The 20,938-nt window shown below is 48.2% G+C and overlaps 1 protein-coding gene across 4 annotated transcripts in view; it reads left to right on the top strand.

The window, feature by feature from the left end:
• Positions 1-383: 383 nt before the first annotated feature.
• The window catches only part of LOC140418371 (uncharacterized), a 294,193-nt gene continuing 273,638 nt past the window's right edge, over positions 384-20,938 (top strand). The window contains exons 1-2 of one of the 4 annotated variants that reach the window (XR_011944975.1): positions 384-495; positions 2,718-5,891. The gene's annotated coding sequence lies outside the window, so the exon portion shown is untranslated. Of the gene's footprint in view, positions 603-2,717; positions 5,892-20,938 lie in introns of those variants that run through there. The other 3 variants (XR_011944974.1, XR_011944976.1, XM_072501838.1) reach the window with 3 other exon arrangements.

A 20,938-nucleotide genomic window follows, 5' to 3' on the forward strand; every position in this document is an offset into this window, starting at 1 on the left:
GGAAATAGTGTGATAATAAATAACCTTTATTCCTTTAAAAATTACCAGTAAGCCTGCTGCTGAAATGTATTTTAAATAAAGAAAAATCACACTGAGGGTAAGGAAATATCACACAAACATCCTGATAATGGAATGGAAAGGACCACGAAATGTAATCAAACGCTGTATAACCCCTTTCAGGTAGCTATACAGAGGCTGCAGCCTCTCACACTGAATGTCTACGTAATCCAGAGACACCTCCAGGCCACAAACATCAGCTGCAGCCTGAGATTGAGTGAAACATTTTAAAAACCTGTTGCACGGTAAATTTCGGGCGGGCACTAGGACCCGGCTGGGAACAGAAACTTTCAGGTCCCGTCCACAGCTTCTGCATCACCGAGGCCAGCGCATGCGCTCTGCTGCCTCGGTGAACCAAGATGGCGGCTGTGAACCAGGGCCTTCTCCCGGGACAGAGCTGACCGGCGGTGATGTGACCTGAGGATCACCGCACCTCAGGCAAGGGGCCAGGTTGGGAAGGCGGTGCCTTCAGGAATAACTGGGAAGGTGATGTTTGGTCAGTTGCTGCAGTCTGTGTGGTGAAGGTGCTGTCACAGTGGTGTGAGGTGAGGAAGTACAGGATTATCACCCAGCAATGATCAATTAAGGGGAATGTAAATCCAGCTCAGGCTGCTTTCAGATTGGAAAGGGAGCTAAGGTGTGTCCTCAGAGCTGGTGAATGTTGTGGCTTTGGCAGTTTCTCTATAAAGTCATTCCCTCCCTCTCCCACCTCTATCTTTAGAGTCAGAGAGTTTTACAGCACAGAAAGAGGACCTTTGGCCCATTCATAATCTTTATTATTGTCACAAGTAGGCTTACATTAACACTGCAATGAACTTATTGTGAAAATAAACTAGCCGCCACATTCCGGTGCCTGTTCGGGTACAATTCAGAATGTCCAATTCCTCCCACAAACACGTCTTTTGGGACTTGTGGGAGGAAACCCACATCGTCAGAGGGAGAATGTGCAGACTGCACAGACAGTGACCCAAACCAGGAATTGAACCGGAACTGAACCAGCCCTGATGCTGTGAAGCAACTGTGCTACCGTGGCACCCAGCATGGCAGCCAGTCCTCGAATAAGCTAACGGGAGCCTTACCCTCCACACTTTCTGACAGGCCGACGACTCAGATGTTCTTTATCCGACCCTCGGTTCTCCAAGTCATCCATGACCTCCGAAGGCCACTCGGTTGGTTTTCAAAGGATTGAATTTCGACGGAGGCATCTTGCTGAACGTTCAGGATTCTCTCCTCCGGTTCATTGAGTCTTTTTTAAAAATAAATTTAGAGTACCCAATTCATTTTTTCCAATTAAGGGGCAATTTAACGTTGCCAATCCATCGCCCCTCCACATCTTTGGATAGTGGGTGCGAAACCCACGCAAACACGGGGAGAATGTGCAAACTCCTCACGGACAGTGACCCAGAGCTGGGATAGAACCTGGGACCTCGACGCCGTGAGGCAGCAGTGATATCCACTGTGCCACCGTGCTGCCCAGATCATCGAGCCCCTTCATGGTGTTTTGCAGCTGGTCCCCATGAGCTCACAGATATTGAGTCAGCACACACCAGCTCTGGTCAGTAACACGGATAATGCCGGCAGTCATCATTTTCGCCGCCTCCATGAGAGCCTCGGAGAGCGCGGGGTCGAGAGACCTACTGAGGGTCAGGCCGCCATGTTGAAAAGGTGGCTCCATTCCCGCTGAATCCACCTGCGCTGTTTTGTCAACAGATTTCTTCACTTTATTTGGCATAATCCTACTAAACTGAACCCTGACGTCTTCCAGGGACATGATAACAATATTAATTTAAAGATCAGATTATAGGTGAGTGGCACCAGAATCTGCGGAAAAGCAGCTACTCCCGCACCACAAGCCCGACACCCCGGCACAGACAGATTTCTGATCGATGAACGTGCCGAGGGTTATGGGGAACTGGCAGCTAAATTAAGAGAAAGCTGAGATGAGGAGGGATTTATTTTCTCGAGATTGTGGTGAAGCATTGAAATTCTGTACCCCAGAGGATTTACAGTGCAGAAGGAGTCCATTTGGCCCGTCGAGTCTGCACCGCCCTTGGAAAGAGCACCCTACTTACGCTCAAGCCTCCACCCGATCCCCGTAACCCAGTAACCCCACCTAATCTTTTTGGACACTAAGGGCAATTTAGCATGGCCAATCCACCTAACCTGCACATCTTTGGACTGTGGGAGGAAAGCGGAGCATCCAGAGGAAACCCACGCACACACGGGGAGAACGTGCAGACTCCGCACATACAGTGACCCAAGCCGGGTATCGAACCTGGGAACCTGGTTCTGTGAAGCAATAGTGCTAACCACTGTGAAATGAGGGATAATGTGGGAAAACGGTGTTGTGGTAGATCAGCCAATGATCCCATTGAATGGTTCAGGCTCGATGGGCCGAATGGCATACTGCAGCTCATATTTGTTGTGATCTCCTGGACAGGAAGCTGTGAGCTTGGATCTATCAATCAGCATCTTCAGGAGAATAGGGAGGGTGAATATTAGATACAGCAGAGTGAGAATGGAGGGAGAGTGTGTGGGATGGTGATTTACAGCTTTGGGGGAATAAGAGAGGAAAAAATGTGACATAGAAAATAGAATTGTCTGTTATGAGTTTCTATCCTGTACTGACACTGAAGAATTTTGTAAATTGTTTTTTACAGGATATTAGACGAGGAGGAATTACAGACAGAAATCTCAGACGTTACGTCTCGACCTGACAGAGTCACTCGATTCCTTGGAACCTGAATAGCATCAGCCTTTGAATCTAGAAGGTGAAATGTTTGCCCGAACTGTCAGCTAAAGATTTCAAACATCAGTGTGACTGGAAAAGCACCGAGACCCACACAACACACACCCGAGTGAGAGTGTTCCAGTGAACTGACTGTGGAAAAAGCTTCAACCAGTTACACAGCCTGAAAAACATCACACCATTCACAGTGCGGAGAGACCGTACACGTGTTGTGTCTCTGGACGAGGCTTCAACTGATTGTCCCGCCTAGAGAGACACGAAGAGACCCAAAACATGGAGAAACCGTGGAAATGTGGGTACTGTGGGAAGGGATTCAAAGCCCCGTCAAAGATGGAAACTCATCAACGTAGTCACACTGGAGAGAGGCCATTCATCTGCTCTCAGTGTGGGAAAGGATTCACTCAGTTATCTGACCTGCGGAGACACCAGCGAGTTCACACTGGGGAGAGGCCATTCACCTGCCCTCAGTGTGGGAAGGGATTTACTCAATTATCCAACCTGCAGACACACCAGCGAGTTCACACTGGGGAGAGGCCATTCACCTGCTCCCAATGTGGGAAGGGATTCAGTGATTCATCCAGCCTGCGGACACACCAGCGAGTTCACACTGGGGAGAGGCCATTCACCTGCTCTCAGTGTGGGAAGGAATTCAGTGATTCATCAAACCTGCGGACACACCAGCGAGTTCACACTGGGGAGAGGCCATTCACCTGCTCTCAGTGTGGGAAAGGATTTACTCGAGTATCCAAACTACAGACACACCTGCGAGTTCACACTGGGGAGAGGCCATTCACCTGCTCTCAGTGTGGGAAGGGATTCAGTGATTCATCCAACCTGTGGACACACCAGCGAGTTCACACTGGGGAGAAGCCATTCACCTGCTCTCGGTGTGGGAAGGGATTTACTCAATTATCCAACCTGCGGACACACCAGCGAGTTCACACTGGGGAGAGGCCGTCCACCTCTCACTGTGAGACGGGATTGCATGTTTCACCACACCTGCTGTGACACCAACAATTTCACAATCGATTACAGGGGTTGGATTCTGCTGTTATTGTTTCTGCCCAACATCCAGGACTGCATTTTGTTCATTCTGACAGGTGGTCAGTGGGGATGGTCGGAGGGTTTCTTTCTGCTGGACTGGCCGATCTCACAACTTTGCCTCCAATGGGCTGATGCTCTTTGAGCTTTGTTGCTAATACCTGGCTTCGAATTGTACAAGGATCATAGAGTGAAAGGGTATTTGGAAGTGTGAAGATATTTAGTTTCCATTTCCATTTCAAACCCCCTAAAGCATGCCACGTTACCATGGAGATGGGCCCTGGTGGTTACATGGTTCTTTTGTTTAATTTATCTGGGTGTTCCTCACAGAGGAAAACAACACGGTATGAGGGGCAAGTTGTCAGAGGTGGTCTGGGAAACTGATTGGTACAGGGAATGCCTAATATTTAAGGAATTATTACATATTTATCAGGGGGTCGGTTAGCTCAGTTGGCTGCACAGCTGGTTTGTGATGCAGAGCAAGGCCAACAGTGAGGATTCAACTCCCGTACTGGCTGAGTTTATTCATGAAGGCCCCGCCTTCGCAACCAGGCCCCTCGCCTGAGGTGTGCTGACCCTCAGGTTAAATCACCACCAGTCAGCTCTCTCACTGAGAAAGGGGAGAGCAGCCTATGGTCCTCTGGGATTTTTGCAACTTTTATTTTGCATATATACAACAAATATAGATTCCTTTAAGGAACAAAAATCCAACAGGAAAAGTGATGTAACCTTGGCTAACAAGAAACGTTAAAGATTCCATGAGATCCATTAGAATTCAGCAAAGGAGGATCAAGAAACTGATGAGAGCAAACCGATGAGAAACATAAAAACCGATTGGAAAAGCTTCTCCAGGAATGTGAAAAGGAAAAGATTAGCAAAGACCAATGTGTGTCCATTCCAGCCAGAGACAGGAGAGTTTAGAATGGGGAGTAAGGAAATGACAGATAAACTAAACAATGTGTGTCTGACTTCACAGAGGAAGATACAGAAATTGTCCAAAAAACACCAGAGAACCAAGAGACTGGCAGAGATTAGTATTGGTGAAAAGGTAGTACTGGAGAAATTAATGGGCTTTAAAGTGAATAAATCCCCAAAAGCTGCTGATCTACATCCCAGTGTTGAACGAGGTGGCTGTAGAGATCTCTATTTCACATTCTACATTCTCTTGACACTATCTATAACGGACAAACCTTTTGTCTGAGCCAAACATTTCCTTTTTACGTAGTCACAGAAGCTTTAACAGTCCATTTTTAAGTATTTTGCCAGTTCACATTCTATTCTATTCTCCCTTTGTTTCTCAGTGTCTTGGTCGAAGAACTGAAGTAAATCCTCGGGAATGAATCATCACTTCGGACAGGTTCTGAGACAATTAAGTTTTGACTTCCAGGACAGAGTAACGATAATCGTGGAGTGTGATTTTAGATTGTGTAAATGGGCAAAGTTCTGTTTTATAGTTTACTGTGTAGGTTTCCGAGGTAAAGTAGCTTCTAGTTTGTTTGTTGTATTAAAAGTCATAAAACTTAAAAGGATCCTTTAATTTGTGGACTGGGAACTTGATTTTTTTATAAGAAGTTGCTGACCTTTATGGAGATCCTTATCGACGAGTTTTGATTTCCTATTTGAGCCTCGGGCACCTTTCTTTCTGTCTCTATTGCTCGTGTCACTGACAGCCAGGCGACGGAGCTGAGGGCTGAATTTAGCTGAGAATAACAGGGCCTGTGTCCCAGTTGGGAACTGCCATGGGCATCGCTAATAGAGACAGGAAGATGCTGGCGGACTGGCTGGGAATTGCACATCCAACCAATCAGGGTTCAGGGGCGAGGGTCACTGAGGCTGACGGTGATGTGACCCCCCAGGGTTCAATGCCCCAGTGTCCAAAGCGGGGAGTCATGGGGACACAGTACAGAGGAGCTAAAGGGAACCATTTGGGACCAGAACATTGTGAACATCCTGTTACTCTGGTTTTCTTTGATCCTCAAGTAATTTTCTGTTAGTTTTTTTTAACCACGCTCTGTTTCATCAATAAACTTTTAACAGGAAATTATTTGAATTGGTTGGACCTTTCCTGATTAAATTTGTTCACTTTCGGGTAAGTGGGTGAGATGGATTGACAGGCTCTTTAACAGAAAGTGAGTCCCTCTAAGGTAGTTGGCAAAGGAGCCAAAGGGGTAGAGGAAATTTGATTTTTCTTTTGACACAGTGTTTGAAAATGGAGTTCAGGGAATCAATTGTGACTGACTAATTTATCAAGGTTCTCTGAGGAAGTAACAAGGGATGTCAATAAAGGGGAACCTGTAGATGTGCTTTATCTGGATTTCCAGGAAGTATTTCTCATTGTGCCACATCAAAGGTTATTACACACAAAATAAGAGCTTGTGGCTTGGGGGCAACACATCAGCATGGATAGAGGATTGGTTAGCTAACAGGAAGCAGCCAGTAGGTATAAATGGGTCATTTCTGGGTGGGTAAGATGTGACAAGTGGAATGTCACCAGGATCAGTGCTGGGCTCTCAACCATTTACAATCTGTATGAATGTGTTGGATGACGGGATTGAATGATGGCGGCTAAATTTTCTGATGCCTCAAAGACAGGTAGGAAAGTAATTTGTGAAGTGGATTTAAGGACTCTGCAAAGGACTACGAACAGGTTAAGTGAGTGGGTAAAAAACTGACGGAGCACAACTTTGGAAAATATGAATTGTCCACTTTGTCAGAAAGTATTAAATAAAACAATATTATTTAAATGGAGAGAGATTGCAGAACTCTGAGTTACAGAGAGATCGGGGGTGCCTGATCCCAAGTTAGTCTGCAGGTACAGCCAGTGATTAGGAAGGTCAATGGAATATTATTGTTTATTGCAAAGGAAATGGAATATAAAAGTAGGGATGTTTTGCTGCAGTTGTACAAGGTCTTTAGTGAGACCATATTTCGAGCACTGTGTACAGTTTGGGTCTCCTTATTTCAGAAATGAGATAAGTGCATTAGAAGCAGTAGAGAGAAGGTTGACACCCCGGATTCCTGGGTTGAGGGGATTATCCTCTGAAGAAAGGTTTGACAGGTTGGGCCTGTATCCATTGCAGTTTAGAAGAATGAGAGATGATGTCAGAGACGCTGAGTGGAATTGATAGAGAGAATGCTGAGAGGATGTTTCCCCTTGTGGCAGAGGCTAGAACGAGGGGACACCATTTACAAATAAGGGGTCTCCCATTTAAAATGGCGATCAGGATGATTGTTTTTCCCCTGATGGCTGTGAGTCTGTTAATCTTTCTTCCCCAGTGAGTGGTGGAGGCAGGGCCATTGAATCTGCTTTAAGGCTGCATTTGATCGATTCTTGATTGACAAGGGAGTGAAAGGGTGGAGGAAGGAAATGAGTTGAGACCACAATCAGATTAACCCTGATTTCATTGAATGGTGGAGCAGGATCAAGGGGCCGAATGGTCAACTCCTAATTTGTATTGACCCTTAACACCCCCACTTTTCCAAACTCTGAAATGATTCACAGTGATAGCCCTTATTGGTGGCAGTGGTTAGATTTTATTCAGTATAAATAAGAGCTGACACAGTCTAATGTCTGAGCAATAGTATCAAAGTGCAGCAGCATTACCATTGCATTCTGGGTACACACATTACAGAGACCGGGATGATCACAAGATGAAGGAAATCATGGCTGCGAATGTTGGAATTTACTTGTTTATTGACTGGAAGCCTTTGTGGGCCAGCAAGCACGGGTGATGAGTAAACAGCACTTGGTGTGAGTAAACACATGAGCAGTGGAGTTATGGATAATCTCAAGATTACGGGGAGGTTAAATTTGGGAGGATAGCAGGGATTGTGTTCGGAGAGTTAAATCCAGATGTGAGAAGGAATGAATGAGGTGTCAGCAGCAGATTAGCGGAGACCGGAGTGGAGTTAAGCGATGTGACTGTGGTGGAATTAAGCGCTCTTGGTTATGTGGATATGTAGTTGGAATCTCGTCTTGGGGTGAAATGTTCACACTGGGGAGGGGCTGTTCACCTGCTGCATGTGTGGAAAGGATTCACTCAGTCAGACAACCTGCTGACACACCGGCGATTTCACAACTGGGAGAGGCCGTTCACCTGCTCTGATTGTGGGAAGGGATTTGTTACCTCATCCACTCTGCTGAAACACCAGCAAATTCACAAATAACTATTGTGCTTGGATTTTGTTGTTAATCATATCCAGGACTGAACCATGCTCCGGTTTTGTTATACGTGTTAACATAGTTGGTCTCAGAAGGGGACGATTTGTGGTCAAGATTTCACATAAAATTTCAGATCAGGATTGGATGGAGCTGCACAATTTTTCTTAACCTGAAGAGCAGAGAATTTATTTTTATCGAAGGCATTTTTCACGTATACAAAAATACAAAAGCCAATCCTCGGCAACAGGTAACCTTTTTTTCCCAACACCTCCGAACAAATCACCCCTAACTACCCCCCCCCCCCCCCCCCCACCCCCTCCCCACCGACAATTAATTCACTTTAAAGAAGATGATGCATGGCTTCCTCCTCAGGGTGAATCCGCCTTCCACTCCATGTAGGACAAACTTAACCTTTTCCACGTGCAGAAATCCTGCCATGTCACTCACCCATTCCCTCGTCTTTGGCTGTTCCTAGTCCCGCCAACTCCACAAAATTTGTCTCTGGGCTATCAGGGAGACAAAGGCCAAAGCATCTCTCGCCACCTGAACTCCCAGATCTTCCGATACTCCGAATATCGCCACCTCCGGACTTCGAGCCACCCTTGCTCCCAAAATTTCAGACATTTCATCCAAAAAACCCTCAATTTCAGGCACACCGAAAACATATGCACATGGTTCATCGCCCCCACATCCTGCACACTAGGTACTCTAGATTTATAATCAAAAACTGTTTCCCTTAGGCAAGTGATACAACTCCTCAAGCTCCTCCAGGCCTGCAAACATTTCTCCCAGCAACAAGTCCCTGAAGTACTCTATCCCCAACCTGCCACCACATGTGAACCTCTGGTCCAGCGCTGCAAACCTATGGTTTTCACATATTGGCATCCACAGTGACATGCCTTTCAGTCCGAAGTGTTGCCTGCACTGGTTCCAAACCCTCAACGCTGATAACCCCACCGGTCTTGTGGAGTACGGATCAGCGAGAACAGCATGGATGCCAACAACAGTGCCCTCAAACAGCATCTTATCCAGTCCCCAGACTGACCACTCATCCCACACCCATTTCCTAGTAATTGCCCAGTAGTCATTCAACAGGCTTGACAAAGCCAACCCCGCCCCCCCACGCCCACATCAATCCCTTTCCAGAAACACCTTCCTCACCCGCAGAGCATTCCCCACCCACACATCATCCCATTCACCTTTCTCAGAAAGGACTTGGGAACAAAGATGTTGAGGTTCTGAAATTCGAATAGAAAGAAGCTTGGGCAGCAACATCATTTTCACTGTCTGGACACATCCTGTCAAAGATAGGGCAACACATACCACCTCTTGAAGTCCGCCTTGAACTTATCCAGCTGGACCCAACTCCACACCACCTATATCCCAAGATAGTGCAAACTCACCCCCACCACTTGGAACGGCAACACCCCGCCTCCTCTCCTGCCCCTGGCAATTATCGGGAACACATTGCTTTTCCCCCATATTCAATTTTAATAATAATAATGATTATTAGTGTCACATGTAGGCTTACATTAACACTGCAATGAAGTTACTGTAAAAATCCCCTAGGCGCCTGTTTGAATACTCTATTTTTTTTTAAAGGTAAAGACTCGATGGGCTGAATGGCTTCCTTCTGATCTGTAGAGATTCTATTATTCAATGAAGATAGAAATTTAGAACTGACAATTCTACTTGTCACTGAACATCCATCTCGCTCTGAAACTATAAATCTCTGTCCCGCACACACTCATCTTCTCTATTGATAATAGCGCCAGTTAATCCTCTTATACACCTGTTTCTTTTGCCAAATTCTCATCCTCTCAAGGTGCTAATTTCGGGTTCAGTTGCAGTCACCTATTGTCATCCTCAATATGTCCGCCGGCTGTCTAAACCTTTACATCTGAAGTCAACAAACGTTTCCGAAGGGAATCAAATCAAATCCAGTGACCACCCACGTGTACTTTGTGTCAGGCTGGGTCAGTGCGCCCCAGAGCCAGGATTTCGAAGCTGAGATTCCACCTGAATAATGGCTGCCGCATATCCCAGAATCCTCCGCACCGGGGAAACCGCTCTATCCAACGGCCTGAAAAGCGCCTGTCCAAAGGAGAAGAGTTGCCACCCACCTTGACCTTTGTGCTGAGGCGCTGACCAATGGGATGACTTGGAGGACCGGAATTTTCTCTGGTCCTCCAGCCAATCAGAATGCGGAATTTGTATTCATCGCGTTTGAGCCTCTCACAGACTGACCACCCCCCCTTGTGCCACATCTGTGAGTAAAATTTCCTTAGTCTTCTGAGAAAGTAGAGTCGTTGATGGGCTTTCTTAACTATAGCGTCAGCATGGGGGGACCAGGACAGGTTGTTGGTGATCTGGACACCTAAAAACTTGAAGCTCTCGACCCTTTCTGCTTCGTTCCCATTGTTGTAGACAGGGGCATGTTCTCCACTATGCTTCCTCAAGTCGATGACAATCTCCTTTGTTTTGTTGACATTGAGGGAGAGATTATTGTCGTCGCACCAGTTCACCAGCTTCTCTATCGCATTCCTGTACTCTGTCTCGTCATTGTTTGAAATCCGACCCACTACGGTGCTGTCATCAGCAAATTTGAAAATCCTGTTAAAGAAACCCTTCTCAGAAATGTTATTCACAGTTCAATAATAAAATACAACCATTATTATTTCTAGTCTTGTAGCACAGTATTGTAGCCATGTTATATATTTCCAGTCATAGAGTAGGAGTGCAACTTGAGTCCATGTCAACTCTCCACTGTCGAGCAATCCAATCACTCCTACTCCTCTTCTATGTCCCCGTTCCTCTGCAAGATTATTTCCTTCAAGTGCCCACTCAATTTCAATTTCAAATCTTCGATTGCCCCTACTACCACCACACCCGTGGACAGCCAGTTCCAGATCATGCCGGCTCACTGCACATCTCACCACTTCTCTCACAAAGTAATGAGTGGTGTATATTACACACATTTGAATAGGATGCGATGAACATGGATTTGTCAATCAACGTGAATTGGCACCTTTAGGAGAATTGGGAGGGTGTATGTTTGGCATAACAGAGTAAGAATGGAGGGAGCAAGTGACTAATTTTCTACAGAGACTAGAATTGTCAGTTCTGAATTTCTGAGCCGTACTGACAGTGCTAACTTTTGTAAACTCCTTTTACAGAATATCAGGAGAGGAGGAGGATTTCAAGTCACAAATCTCAAAACAAATAACATGTGGAGCTCTGAGATTTGATTCATCAGAATAATGTTGACTTTTAAATCTACAAAGTTAAATATTTGTCTGTTCTGTATGCTTCAAAGATTTGAAACATCAGTGTGACTGGAAAGGCAGCAAGATATACACACCCGAGTGAGTGTTCCAGTGCACTGACTGGAAACATCAGTGTGACTGGAAAGGCAGCAAGATATACACATCCGAGTGAGTGTTCCAGTGCACTGACTGTGGAAAAAGCTTCAACCAGTTACACAGCCTGAAAAAAACATCGCCAGTCTCAGTGAGGTGAGAACATTCAGGTGCTTTGTGTGGACAAGGCTTAAACTGACTGTCAAATGAGTCACGTGGACACACGCATCATGGAGAAACTGTGGAAATGTGAGGACTGTGGTAAAGGATTCAATTTTCCATATCAACTGGAAAATCATCGACACAGTCACAATGGGGAGAGGTCTTTCACTTGTTTGGAGTGTAGGAAGGAAGACGCTCCTTTATCCTCCCTGCAGACACACAAGCGAGTTCACACTGGAGAGAGGCCATTCACCTGCTCTGAATGTGGGAAAGGATTCAGAAAATCATCCAACTTACTGATGCACCAGCGGGATCACACGAGGGAGAGGCGGTTCCTCTGCTCTGAGTGTGGGAAGGGATTCACTCAGTTATCCCACCTGCAGTCACATCAGCGAATTCACACCGGGGAGAGGCCATTCACCTGTTCAGAGTGTGGGCGAGGATTCAGTGATTCATCCAACCTGCTGATGCACCAACGGGGTCACCTGGGGAGAGACCATTCATCTGCTCAACATGTGGGAAGGGATTTAATCAGTCATCCCATCTGCTGATGCACCAGCGAGTTCACACCGGGGAGCGGCCATTCTCCAGCCCTGAGTGTGGGAAGGGAGTCACTAATTCATCCCATCTTCTGACTCACCGAGTTCACACTGGAGAGAGACCATTCACCTGCTCCAAGTGTGAGAAAGGATTCACACAGCTATCCAACCTGCAGCTACACCAGCGAGTTCACTCTGGGGAAAGACCATTCACCTGTTCTCAGTGTGGGAAGGGATTCAGTAATTCATCCACCCTGCAGATACACCAGTGGGTTCACTCTGGGGAGAGGCCATTCATCTGCTCTGAGTGTGTGAAAGGATTTACTCAATTATCTGCCCTGCAGAGACACCAGCGAGTTCACACTAGGGAGAGGCCAATCACCTGCTCTGAATGTGGGAAGGGATTCACTCAGTCATCCCACCTGCTGAGACACCAGCGTGTTCACAAGTGATCACAGGGATTGAATTCTGCTGTTTTTGCTGCTGTTAATCACATCCAGAACTGAACCATGTTCATTCTGACAGTGGGTGAAGTGGGAGGTCGGAGGGTTTCTTTTTTTTTTATTAAATATTTTATTGAAAATTTTTGGTCAACCAACACAGTACATTGTGCATCCTTTACACAATATTATAACAACACAAATAACAATGACCTATTTTATAAACAAAAAATGAATAAATAATAAATAACAAAAATGAAAACTAGCCCTAATTGGCAACTGCCTTGTCACAACTAACACTCTCCAAAAATATAATTTAACAGTCCAATATATAATTATCTGTAGCAACGACCTATACATACTATACAGTATATATTAACAACCCTGAGAGTCCTTCTGGTTCCTCCTCCCCCCCCCCCCCACCCCCGATCCTGGGCTGCTGCTGCTGCCTTCTTTCTCCCATTCCGTCTATCTTTCTGCGAGGTATTCGACGAACGGTTGCCACCGCCTGGTGAACCCTTGAGCCGACCCCCTTAGGACGAACTTAATCCGCTCTAGCTTTATAAACCCCGCCATGTCATTTATCCAGGTCTCCACCCCCAGGGGCTTGGCTTCTTTCCACATTAGCAATATCCTGCGCCGGGCTACTAGGGACGCAAAGGCCAAAACATCGGCCTCTCTCGCCTCCTGCACTCCCGGCTCTTGTGCAACCCCAAATATAGCCAACCCCCAGCTTGGTTCGACCCGGACTCCTACTACTTTTGAAAGCACCTTTGCCACCCCCATCCAAAACCCCTGTAGTGCCGGGCATGACCAAAACATATGGGTATGATTCGCTGGGCTTCTCGAGCACCTCGCACACCTATCCTCCACCCCCAAAAATTTACTGAGCCGTGCTCCAGTCATATGTGCCCTGTGTAATACCTTAAACTGAATCAGGCTTAGCCTGGCACACGAGGACGACGAGTTTACCCTGCTTAGGGCATCTGCCCACAGCCCCTCCTCGATCTCCTCCCCCAGCTCTTCTTCCCATTTCCCTTTTAGTTCATCTACCATAGTCTCCCCTTCGTCCCTCATTTCCCTATATATATCTGACACCTTACCATCCCCCACCCATGTCTTTGAGATCACTCTGTCCTGCACCTCTTGTGTCGGGAGCTGCGGGAATTCCCTCACCTGTTGCCTCGCAAAAGCCCTCAGTTGCATATACCTGAATGCATTCCCTTGGGGCAACCCATATTTCTCGGTCAGCGCTCCCAGACTCGCGAACTTCCCATCCACAAACAGATCTTTCAGTTGCGTTATTCCTGCTCTTTGCCACATTCCATATCCCCCATCCATTCCCCCCGGGGCAAACCTATGGTTGTTTCTTATCGGGGACCCCCCCAAGGCTCCAGTCTTTCCCCTATGCCGTCTCCACTGTCCCCAAATCTTCAGTGTAGCCACCACCACCGGGCTTGTGGTGTAGTTCCTCGGTGAGAACGGCAATGGGGCTGTCACCACAGCCTGTAGGCTAGTCCCCCTACAGGACGCCCTCTCTAATCTCTTCCACGCCGCTCCCTCCTCCTCTCCCATCCACTTACTCACCATTGAAATATTAGCGGCCCAATAATACTCACTTAGGCTCGGTAGTGCCAGCCCCCCCCTATCCCTGCTACGCTGTAAGAATCCCTTCCTCACTCTCGGGGTCTTCCCGGCCCACACAAAACCCATGATGCTCTTTTCAATCCTTTTTAAAAATGCCTTTGTGATCACCACCGGGAGGCACTGAAACACAAAGAGGAATCTCGGGAGGACCACCATCTTAACCGCCTGCACCCTCCCTGCCATTGACAGGGATACCATATCCCATCTCTTGAAATCCTCCTCCATCTGTTCCACCAACCGCGTTAAATTTAACCTATGCAATGTGCCCCAATTCTTAGCTATCTGGATCCCCAGGTAACGAAAGTCCCTTGTTACCTTCCTCAATGGTAGGTCCTCTATTTCTCTACTCTGCTCCCCTGGATGCACCACAAACAACTCACTTTTCCCCATGTTCAATTGATACCCTGAAAAATCCCCAAACTCCCCAAGTATCCGCATTATTTCTGGCATCCCCTCCGCCGGGTCCGCCACGTATAGTAGCAAATCGTCCGCATACAAAGATACCCGGTGCTCTTCTCCTCCCTTAAGTACTCCCCTCCACTTCTTGGAACCCCTCAACGCTATCGCCAGGGGCTCAATCGCCGGTGCAAACAATAATGGGGACAGAGGGCATCCCTGCCTTGTCCCTCTATGGAGCCGAAAATATGCAGATCCCCGTCCATTCGTGACCACGCTCGCCACTGGGGCCCTATACAACAGCTGCACCCATCTAACATACCCCTCTCCAAAACCAAATCTCCTCAACACCTCCCACAAATAATCCCACTTCACTCTTTCAAATGCTTTCTCGGCATCCATCGCCACTACTATCTCCGTTTCTCCCTCTGGTGGGGCCATCATCATTACCCCTAACAACCTCCGTATATTCGTGTTCAGCTGTCTCCCCTTCACAAACCCAGTTTGGTCCTCGTGGACCACCCCCGGGACACATTCCTCTATTCTCATTGCCATTACCTTGGCCAGGACCTTGGCATCTACATTTAGGAGGGAAATAGGTCTATAGGACCCGCATTATAGCGGGTCCTTTTCCTTCTTTAAGAGAAGCGATATCGTTGCTTCAGACATAGTCGGGGGCAGTTGTCCCCTTTCCTTTGCCTCATTAAAGGTCCTCGTCAATACCGGGGCGAGCAAGTCCACATATTTTCTGTAGAATTCGACTGGGAATCCATCCGGTCCCGGGGCCTTTCCCGCCTGCATGCTCCTAATTCCTTTCACCACTTCTTCTACCTCGATCTGTGCTCCCAGTCCCACCCTTTCCTGCTCTTCCACCTTGGGAAATTCTAGCCGATCCAAGAAGCCCATCATTCTCTCCCTCCCATCCGGGGGTTGAGCTTCATTTAATTTTTTATAAAATGTATTGAACACTCCATTCACTCTCTCCGCTCCCCGCTCCATCTCGCCTTCCTCATCCCTCACTCCCCCTATTTCCCTCGCTGCTATCCTTTTCCTCAATTGGTGTGCCAGCAACCTGCTCGCCTTCTCCCCATATTCGTACTGTACACCCTGTGCCTTCCTCCATTGTGCCTCTGCAGTGCCTGTAGTCAGCAAGTCAAATTCTACATGTAGCCTTTGCCTTTCCCTGTACAGTCCCTCCTCCGGTGCTTCCGCATATTGTCTGTCCACCCTCAAAAGTTCTTGCAGCAACCGCTCCCGTTCCTTACTCTCCTGCTTCCCTTTATGTGCCCTTATTGATATCAGCTCCCCTCTAACCACCGCCTTCAACGCCTCCCAGACCACTCCCACCTGGACCTCCTCATTATCATTGAGTTCCAAGTACTTTTCAATGCACCCCCTCACCCTTAGACACACCCCCTCATCTGCCATTAGTCCCATGTCCATTCTCCAGGGTGGGCGCCCTCCTGTTTCCTCCCCTATCTCCAAGTCCACCCAGTGTGGAGCGTGATCCGAAATGGCTATAGCCGTATACTCCGTTCCCCTCACCTTCGGGATCAATGCCCTACCCAGCACAAAAAAGTCTATTCGCGAGTAGACTTTATGGACATAGGAGAAAAACGAGAACTCCTTACTCCTAGGTCTGCTAAATCTCCACGGGTCTACACCTCCCATCTGCTCCATAAAATCTTGAAGTACCTTGGCTGCTGCCGGCCTCCTTCCAGTCCTGGACTTCGACCTATCCAGCCCTGGTTCCAACACCGTATTAAAATCTCCCCCCATTATCAGCTTTCCCATCTCTAGGTCCGGAATGCGTCCTAGCATCCGCCTCATAAAATTGGCATCATCCCAGTTCGGGGCATATACGTTTACCAAAACCACCGTCTCCCCCTGTAGTTTGCCACTCACCATCACGTATCTGCCCCCGTTATCCGCCACTATAGTCTTTGCCTCGAACATTACCCGCTTCCCCACTAATATAGCCACCCCCCTGTTTTTCGCATCTAGCCCCGAATGGAACACCTGCCCCATCCATCCTTTGCGTAGCCGAACCTGGTCTATCAGTTTCAGGTGCGTTTCCTGTAACATAACCACATCTGCCTTAAGTTTCTTAAGGTGTGCGAGTACCCGTGCCCTCTTTATCGGCCCGTTCAGCCCTCTCACGTTCCACGTGATCAGCTGAGTTGGGGGGCTTCCTACCCCCCCCCTTGTCGATTAGCCATCACCTTTTTCCAGCTCCTCACCCGGTTCCCACGCAGCTGTATCTCCCCCAGGCGGTGCCCCCCCCCGCCCATCCTCTCCCATACCAGCTCCCCCCTCACCCCAGCAGCAGCAACCCAGTAATTCCCCCCTCCCACCCCCCCCCCCCCCGCTAGCGTAATTACTCCCCCCATGTTGCTCCCAGAAGTCAGCAAACTCTGGCTGACCTCGGCTTCCCCCCGTGACCTCGGCTCGCACCGTGCGACGCCCCCTCCTTCCTGCTTCTCTATTCCCGCCATGATTATCATAGCGCGGGAACCAAGCCCGCGCTTCTCCCTTGGCCCCGCCCCCAATGGCCAATGCCCCATCTCCTCCACCTCCCCTCCTCCCCCCATCACCACCTGTGGGAGAGAGAAAAGTTACCACATCGCAGGATTAGTACATAAAACCCCTCTTTGCCCCCCCACATTCGCCCCACCACTTTGTTCGAACGTTCTTTTTAATAACCCGCTCATTCCAGTTTATCTTCCACAATAAAAGTCCACGCTTCATCCGCCGTCTCAAAGTAGTGGTGCCTCCCTCGATATGTGACCCACAGTCTTGCCGGTTGCAGCATTCCAAATTTTATCTTCTTTTTATGAAGCACCGCCTTGGCCCGATTAAAGCTCGCCACCTCCGCACTCCAGTCTTGATAAACGCGGATCACCGCGTTCTCCCATTTACTGCTCCGAGTTTTCTTCACCCATCTAAGGACCATTTCTCTATCCTTAAAACGGAGGAATCTCACCACTATGGCTCTGGGAATTTCTCCTGCTCTCGGTCCTCGCGCCATCACTCGGTATGCTCCCTCCACCTCCAACGGACCCGCCGGGGCCTCCGCTCCCATTCACGAGTGCAGCATCGTGCTCACATATGCCCCGACGTCCGCTCCCTCCACACCTTCAGGAAGACCAAGAATCCTCAGGTTGTTCCTCCTTGCGTTGTTTTCCAGTGCCTCCAACCTTTCCACACATCGTTTCTGATGTGCCTCCTGCATCTCCGTCTTCACCACCAGGCCCTGTATGTCGTCCTCATTCTCGGCTGCCTTTGCCTTCACGACCCGAAGCTCCCGCTCCTGGGTCTTTTGTTCCTCCTTTAGCCCTTCGATCGCCTGTAGTATCGGGGCCAACAGCTCTTTCTTCATTTCCTTTTTGACCTCTTCCACACAGCATTTCAAGTGCTCTTGTTGTTCAGGGCCCCATGTTAAACTGCCACCTTCCGACGCCATCTTGGTTTTTGCTTGCCTTCCTTGCCGCTGTTCTAAAGGATCCACTGCAATCTGGCCACTTTCTCCTCCTTTTTCCATCCATATCCAGGGGGGATTCCCTTCTGGTTTACCGCACAGTGTTTTTAGCCGTCAAAATTGCCGTTGGGGCTCCTATCAAGAGCCCGAAAGTCCGTTTCACAGGGAGCTGCCGAAGCGTGCGACTCAGCTGGTCATCGCCGCACCCGGAAACGGAGGGTTTCTTTTTGCTGGACTGGCCGGTCTCACAACTCTGCTTTCAGTGGGCTGATGCTCTTTGAGCCTGGGAGAATACATTTCCATGGAAACGATTTACAGAAGCTGATGAAGTAGATGTATTTTATCCTGGATAGTAAATAGTGTTTCTCCTGCCAATACAGGTAGATCTAAAGTAAATACATTTCCTACATAAAGAGGTTTCTACTGAAATCCCTATTAGTATGTTGAACCCTTTCATAACCTTAAAGACTTCCATCAGGTCACCCTTCAGTCTTCTCCCTTCTAGAGAAAAGCAATCCGAGCCATAGGGCAGCATGGTAGCACAGTGGTTAGCACTGCTGCCTCACAGCGTCAGGGATCTGGATTCGAATTCCCAGCTTGGGTCACTGTCTGTGTGGAGTGTGCACGTTCTCCCCATGTCTGCTTGGGATTCCTCCGGGTGCTCCGGTTTCTTCCTACAGTCCAAAGATGGGAAGGTTAGGTGGATTGCTATGCTAAATTGCCCCATAATGTCCAGGGTTGTGTAGGTTAGGTTATGGCATTACGGGGATAGGTAGGGATAGTCACTTGTAAATGGGCAGAATGCTCATTCGAAGGGTCGGTGCAGACTCAATGGGCCGAATGGCCTCTTTCTGCACTGTAAGGATTCTGTGAGGGTTAAATGCTGTCAGTTCTGGTATTGTTCTTGTGAATCTTTGTTGCTCTCTCACGGCTGGCTCTGATGTTCAGAAGGGAGGGTCAAAGCGCAGAAGAGTAATAGTAATAGGGGACTCGATAGTCAGGGGCACAGATAGGCGCTTCTGTGGACGTGAAAGAGACTCCAGGATGGTATGTTGCCTCCCTGGTGCCAGGGTCCAGGATGTCTCCGTACGGGTAGAGGGCATCCTGAAGGGGGAGGGCAAACAGGCAGAGGTCGTTGTACATATTGGTACTAATGACATAGGCAGGAAGGGGCATGAGGTCCTGCAGCAGGAGTTCAGGGAGCTAGGCAGAAAGTCAAAAGACAGGACCTCGAGGGTTGTAATCTCAGGATTACTCCCTGTGCCACGTGCCAGTGAGGCTAGAAATAGGAAAATAGAGCAGCTAAACATGTGGCTAAACAGCTGGTGTAGGAGGGAGGGTTTCCATTATCTGGACCACTGGGAGCTCTTCCGGGGCAGGTGTGACCTGTATAAGAAGGACGGGTTGCATCTAAACCGGAGAGGCATAAATATCCTGGCCGCGAGGTTTGCTAGTGTCACATGGGCGGGTTTAAACTAGTATGGCAGGGGGGTGGGCACGGGAGCAATAGGTCAGAAGGTGAGAGCATTGAGGGAGAACTAGGGAATAGGGACAGTGTGGCTCTGAGGCAGAGCAGACAGGGAGAAGTTGCTGAACACAGCGGGTCTGGTGGCCTGAAGTGCATATGTTTTAATGCAAGGAGCATTACGGGTAAGGCAGATGAACTTAGAGCTTGGATTACTACTTGGAACTATGATGTTGTTGCCATTACAGAGACCTGGTTGAGGGAAGGGCAGGATTGGCAGCTAAACATTCCAGGATTTAGATGTTTCAGGCGGGATAGAGGGGGATGTAAAAGGGGAGGCGGAGTTGCGCTACTTGTTCGGGAGAATATCACAGCTGTACTGCGAGAGGACACCTCAGAGGGAAGTGAGGCTATATGGGTAGAGATCAGGAATAAGAAGGGTACAGTCACAATGTTGGGGGTATACTACAGGCCTCCCAACAGCCAGCGGGAGATAGAGGAGCAGATAGGTAGACAGATTTTGGAAAATAGTAAAAACAACAGGGTTGTGGTGATGGGAGACTTCAACTTCCCCAATATTGACTGGGACTCACTTAGTGCCAGGGGCTTAGACGGGGCGGAGTTTGTAAGGAGCATCCAGGAGGGCTTCTTAAAACAATATGTAGACAGTCCAACTAGGGAAGGGGCGGTACTGGACCTGGTATTGGGGAATGAGCCCGGCCAGGTGGTAGATGTTTCAGTAGGGGAGCATTTCGGTAACAGTGACCACAATTCAGTAAGTTTTAAAGTACTGGTGGACAAGGATAAGAGTGGTCCGAGGGTGAATGTGCTAAATTGGGGGAAGGCTAATTATAACAATATTAGGCGGGAACTGAAGAACATAGATTGGGGGCGGATGTTTGAGGGCAAATCAACATCTGACATGTGGGAGGCTTTCAAGTGGCAGTTGAAAGCAATACAGGACCGACATGTTCCTGTGAGGAAGAAAGATAAATGCGGCAATTTTCGGGAACCTTGGATGACGAGTGATATTGTAGGCCTCGTCAAAAAGAAAAAGGAGGCATTTGTCAGGGCTAAAAGGCTGGGAACAGACAAAGCCTGCGTGGAATATAAGGAAAGTAGGAAGGAACTTAAGCAAGGAGTCAGGAGGGCTAGAAGGGGTCACGAAAAGTCATTGGCAAATAGGGTTAAGGAAAATCCCAAGGCTTTTTACACGTACATAAAAAGCAAGAGGGTAGCCATGGAAAGGGTTGGCCCACTGAAGGATAGGCAAGGGAATCTATGTGTGGAGCCAGAGGAAATGGGCGAGGTACTAAATGAATACTTTGCATCAGTATTCACCAAAGAGAAGGAATTGGTAGATGTTGAGTCTGGAGAAGAGGGTGTAGATTGCCTGGGTCACATTGTGATCCAAAAAGACGAGGTGTTGGGTGTCTTAAAAAA

This window comes from Scyliorhinus torazame, chromosome 5 (assembly GCF_047496885.1).
Source record: "Scyliorhinus torazame isolate Kashiwa2021f chromosome 5, sScyTor2.1, whole genome shotgun sequence".
Lineage (NCBI taxonomy): Eukaryota > Metazoa > Chordata > Chondrichthyes > Carcharhiniformes > Scyliorhinidae > Scyliorhinus > Scyliorhinus torazame.